We start from the raw sequence: 6,136 nt of genomic DNA, 5'->3' as shown, positions 1-6,136 counted from the left end.
GACATTTTTCTTTATTCAGTGTGCTGGACATGAGGAGGAGAGCTACTCTTATCAAAGGCACCGAAGGACAGAGAAACAGGATGTTTTATTATACACACTGTTTATTTATTCATTACATACTCTTGCTTACCTAATACATATTCATTTACATTGCACTGTTCATGGAAGTCCTTTTTTTGTCCTGGGTTTTCGTCATTAGCTTGATCTCAGTTCTTGAGCAGGCACAGCATCATTGTGTTTCACCAACAAAAACTGTAACATTTGCTCTTTCTCTTATCTGGGTACGCAGAGCTTAGTTTGCATCCTGTTTGAGTTACGTTCCTTATCTATTTCTCTAGGACTTCTCTAAGATTATATTTCTCCTTATTTAGGCATTCCAGGATGCTGTGAGTATAATTTCTGTTTCTCCTTTCAAGACCAATAGGCCATTCCCAATCGAGTGCATTTCCCATTGGAGACTTTTGGACACACCCTCCTGGGATTCTTGAGGAGGCTTTGTTCAGTTTGGGGGTTTTTCTTCTTTTTTCTTTTTTTCCCACCTGTCCTCTGATAGGAATGGTGAGAGCTGACCAGGGCCAGGCAGAGGTCCTGGTTCTTATCAGAGGGGCTGACTGCCATCAGAGGTGTCCAGGGATATTTGAAATCCCTGACCGCAGTAGCTAAGGCACAAGGCCAACAGGAGACTCACACCCCCAAGCACTTGTGTTCTAGATGATTGGAGAAGTCCATAGTGCTGAGGATAGTCTGAGGTGCAGCTGGGAAGCCAGTCCATGGGCCCAGGTCCACACCAGCAGAGGCCCTGGCCAAGTGCAGGCCTGGCTGAGACACAGCTGGAGCTGGAGCTCAGGTGGGGACCAGAGTCAGTGTCCTCTTCCAAGCAGCCCCCAGGAGAAGGGCAGCAGCCCTACCTGAGGTCTCTCTGAGGTCCTCCCTGGCAGCACTGGCTCCAGGCTTTCAGGCTGGAAGGGACTCAGCCCCAGGTTTGCTGTGAACCCAGCCAGGCAAACCTGCAGGAAGGGCAATGCACTGAAGGCACTGACACTGAGGAGGAAGACTGGACATCCTGTCTGGGCATCTCCTTCCAATGCTCCACTCTTCTCATGGTGAAAGCACTTTTAGTTACTTCTTGCAGATTGACTTTTTAATTTCTTTTCCACTGTCCACCCATTATCTTTCTCTCTCCTGCTGCCACCGCTGGCTGCGGTGAAGAGCCTGGTTCATCTTCCTGGTGGTTATTGCAGGCATTGGAAAGCTCCTCTTCTGCCTGAACTTGTTCTAGGCCTCCACGTAGAGTATGGCCTATGAACCACCACCAGCACTCTCTGAGCACAAACATCCTACCTGTTTTTAGCCACCGAGTTGTTGATTTAGATCCTAACATTCTAACCCACAGAGAAGAACATGCTGGGTCCTGACAACCTCCAGAGCCTTGCTAAAGTCAAGGTAAAGGACACTCCCTGCTCTCCTTCCTGCATAAGGCCACAAGGAGAGAAGCAAATCACCTTGGTCAAACCTGTCTTCCACTTGGGAAGTACTTACTGACTGTTGCCATCCCCTTCCTCTGCTCCATGTACCCTAACGTGCCTTATGAGAAGACTTGCTCTGTGAGTTTTCCAGACTCCTTGGAAAAAGTCTATTTCCCTCCTCTTCTTTCAGCTTTCCCCTTTTCATTCATCAACATGACCTCAGCAAACCCAGACTCCTCTTCAGCCTTCTGATGTTTCCAGCAAAGTGCTGATGTTCTCTGCAATTCCTCTCTTGGCTGGAAGTTTAAAAAACTGTACCTGGGAGACTGAGTCTTCCTGAGTGAGAAGACCCTCAGCAAGGCTTGTGACCTCTTGGATGGGCCTGTGCAACCCCAGTACTGAGCACATGGGCTGGGAGATGTGCAGGCCCTGTTTCATGATGCCATTAGAGAACTATTGTTCTGTGTCCCCCTGTACGTTCCTGTTCCAAAGGTGGGAAGGGCCAGAGTGGCTGTGGTTGTGCTGCAGCTCACCAGGTCAATGCTTCTGAGGCTGAGCACTGCCAATGTGGGCTGCCCCTCTTGGGATGTTCCAGGAGGCAGATGGGAGGTGACTGAGCCCTCAGACAAACACAGAGCATGAAGAGAAACAAACCTGAGCCATTCCACTCACACCAACTACTTGGAGGCTTCCCAGGAACTGAGTGCTCTGAGAATCCCAGGGACATCTCATCTTGGACATGGGTACCTGGCTGAGTTTCTGTAAAGCAGAGACTGTGTGTGCTCCCACCCTTCTGGGGTGCTCAGAGGACCAGAACCTGAGCATGAACTGGAGGGGAACCTTCATGAAAACAAAGACACATCCCCTGTGCCTTGACATGGGTGGAGCAGAGGGTACCAGTTAGATGGCTTTTGAATGACCAAAATTCTGCAAGGTGAATCAAGGCACATCCTTCCACTGCTGAAACGAGTTCAGAGAATCCCAGAATCATAGACTGGCTTGGGTTGGAAAGGACCCTAAAGACCATCTCGTTCGAGCCCCCTGCCAGGGTCAGGGACACCTGACTAACCACATATCCACACTTGAGAACTCACTTCTGCCCTTCCCTTTCCCAGCACCAGACCACAAGGCTCATTCAAACAAGCATCATCCTTACTTCAGACATTTTACATTCCCTTCAAGACTTTCAGCACTTGCAATGATTGCAACAGCTTTTCCCACTCCATTGGTGTTTTCATGCAAAGGGGGAGATCAAGCTCTATGGTACTTGCCTACAATCCAGGGCTCCTTCCAAGACAGTCCCGAGGGTTCTTTGGCAGTTTCATTTCTGGGGAAACCCTACAGGAAAAGCTGACATCTCTGAGATGCAGATTGGTGAGTGGTTGGGTGAAGATTAAAGTCTTGTCTGAGCGCCAGCAACCAGAGCAGGGACCACGAGTCCCGGGGCCTCTGTGGTTGCTGTGCCAGGAACTGGGGAGGCCAACCTGTCTGCCTGAGGAGGGCAAGAGACTTGGAAACCATCAGTTTGTTTGGGAACCAGGTGTACTCTGCAGGGTTGAACAGCAGGACCAAGACAAACAGGGCAGAGACCATGAGCTCTGGACATCACCTGTGACCCCCATTCTTGTGAGTGTGTGACTGTGTGTGTGAGGCAAGTGGAGATGGGAGGATCCAAGGGCTGGATACTGCCCAGGTTGAGCATCTAAGGCTGGTTACTGGGGGATCCATCACACCCACGTGTCTTGGAGGAGTTTGTGTGTGAGGCAAGTGGCTCTTTGTCCCCTCAGCTGGAGGGGGGTTGGGGGCCTCAAGGACTTCCCTGCACAGGTGCCAAAAACTGGAACCCCTGGGATCCAGGGCAGCTGCTGGGTCAGCTCAGGCTGAGAGTCTCAGTGTTGTTGGGGGACCCCTGGGTGTGGGTGCTGGTGGTGTTTGATGTGCCTTGACCAATGTCTCTGCTGTGTATGTGCTGGAGTGTCTGGGGTGCACATTTCTGTGTGCCTGGAAGGTCTCAGCCACACTGGAGAGACATGGTGGGAGCTGCTGGAGATGCTTCCCACAGATCCTACCCAGGTCTTACAGCAAGGTACCCCTCTTGGCAGCTTGGACATCACCATGTCCAACAGGTCCCTCTGCTTTGGCACAAGATACACAAACTTTGGGCATCCGTTCAGAAGTGGTAGTAAATTGGGCATTGCATGAAGTCTCCCATTTACTCCTACTCTGATCTCACCTGAACTGTCCTCATGGACCTCTCATGGTTTACTGCTCAGTGTGCTTTTTTCCTGCTTCAGATTTCTGCCAACTCTCTCCACCGCTACACTTCAGCTGTGTGTGTTTAATAGCCACTGGCCTTGAAAACAAAGCTCTCCACTCAAGCCTAAGCTCTAAATTTTATTTCAGATGCCTCCCACGGAGCTGTTCTCTTGCAGCACTGCTGCCTTCATATGGCAAGAGAGAGGAATGGACATGTCAGACAGAGATGATCTGGATCACAGGAATCCCATTGGAAAGAATAATTTGTTCATCTGTCATTCTCAAGAGATATGAGGAAAAAAGTGTTGGAGAGGATAGCTGGGCTTCAATCTATCTGATCAAAGCCATGAGAGACATTTGAAGTTGGCAGCAGAGAGCTGGACCTTCAGGTGTGTGTTCCATCCATGAGTTTGAAGCCTTCATCCTGGTGTAAGTGTCCAAGAGCAGAGAGGAACAGCATGTCAGAAGAAGCAGCTTTACAGTTTCTTCCAATTAAACTTCTGTTTCTTTTGTGGTTAAACTCAAGATCGGTGAGGATGATTAAGGAGAGGAGTGTTTTGTAGTGCAGGTGCCGTTGAACGTTTATGGTGAGGTCAGTGAGATATTATCTGTATTATTGCTGACCATTGAAGGCAAATCTAGATGGGGGAAGTGAGGCAATAACAGGCTCGGTTTCCTTTGGCGTTTGCTTCTTCAGCAGCACCGTTTGACCTCTCCTGTGAGACAGTGTTTCAGCCACTGAATAGGAAGTTCTGGTTCAAGGGTGAACTCAACTAATCCAGTACAAAAAAAAAACAACAAAAAAAGGAGAAATTAATGGAAATAGCTACTCTGTTACATAGCTAAATAACTTGTTTATCACTGTGCCAGGCTCACCAGTCACAAAGTCTCTAATTTTTGATCCTTGAGAAGTTCAAACCTAAACACCAATCAATTCTTCCAGATGGCACCAAGTAAGAAGTGTTTACTTTATGTAGCAGAGATGATGAGATAAAAACCTTTAACAATATGGGTGGAACAAAGTAATAAAATCCATTCATTTTTTTGCAATACCTACTGTGGATTCTGAAATAGAGGAAGGCTTGAAGAGAAGAAATACTCAAGGTGACAAGTTGGTGTTCCCATGAAAGCTTTCAGAAATATTAGTTGATGGTATTTCTCATTTTTTTTCTTGTGGTTTCTCACATTGTCCCTCCAACTAGAGCAGGGGAGAAGTGTTCCAACTATGCAGGCTTCTGTAAAACCTGTAATCACTTTAAATGAGAAGAGAATATAAGAGTTATGAATGAAACACAAACCTTTTCAGTGCGATGAAATTTAGCTTCTCTGGGAGAGGAAGGTGACAAAATCTGGCCTTTGCCTGTTGTGAGGTGCCCACTAAATTCATTGTTTTCCAGGTCTCTTTGACACCCTTGTTGCTTTCTGTTTGAATTATTTTGCCCATCCACAGCTGGGAGTGTCACCTCCCAAGTGTGGTGGGAAAAGGCCCCTGCCCACTGTTGGGCTTTGAGTCCTTCAGGGCTCCATTAAACATCTCTGGAGAGATGCTGACCTGAGGGAATTCAAGGTTTTTGATCTGCCCCATGGAGCTCTGGATCCCACAGACTTTCTCCAGGAACACTGCAGGGTTGGGCTGTGCCTCTAGGGAGACCACGAGGAACATTTCTGCAGAGGCAGAGTGGGACTGGCTCACAATGAGAGGTGACTCTGCCTCTCCCAGTCCCTGTCTGTGATTTACACCTTCAGAGCTGCACTGAGGTGACCTCAGCCCTGGTGTAAAAGGAGCTGTAATCTTTAGATCCAGCCATCCCTTTCCTTCAGCATCGTGGATTCTCTAGAGAAAGGAGTTTTATGTTGTGGGAAGTGGGAATAAGCAAAGAGGCAGAACCAGGAGAGGTTGCCTCAGTGAGTGGAGGGACCAGGGTATCCATGGAAGACAAGCTTGGACAAGATAGCATAAAGGACATGGTGGGTGTGACCTCAGCTACAGTAAAATACTACACTTATGTTTGGGACAATTTTCAGTACATAGAAATAAGACACAAATATCACAGATCCATTGATTCTGCCATCTAGTTGTCCTTCTGATATACCAGTTTTGGTTATTTTTTCACTAACTGCCTGACCCCAAGAAAATTATGCATATAAAATCATAGAAATATTTATGTTCCTTAACACAGTCAAAGATGAAAAACAAACATGCTTTTATTTAAGATGACCCAAAGGAAAACTCCCTTTATCTGAATTACCCACTTATTATAGTTACTTATTTGCTGGACACTCAGCATTCAGTCTGCAGAAGTGTTTTTTGAGGGCATAAACCAGGAGACACCTGCAGAGCTGTCTCATGCTTTTAGATAGCACAAGGGCAGAGCACTTAGCCTTTGTCCTAAGATCAACTCCAAGGCTAGAAG

The sequence above is a fragment of the Myiozetetes cayanensis genome, unplaced genomic scaffold (genome assembly GCF_022539395.1).
Source record: "Myiozetetes cayanensis isolate MyiCay16 unplaced genomic scaffold, myiCay2020 scf34, whole genome shotgun sequence".
Classification (NCBI taxonomy): Eukaryota; Metazoa; Chordata; class Aves; order Passeriformes; family Tyrannidae; genus Myiozetetes; species Myiozetetes cayanensis.
The sequence above is the reverse complement of the archived record's forward strand: the minus strand, read 5'-3'. Positions refer to the sequence as shown.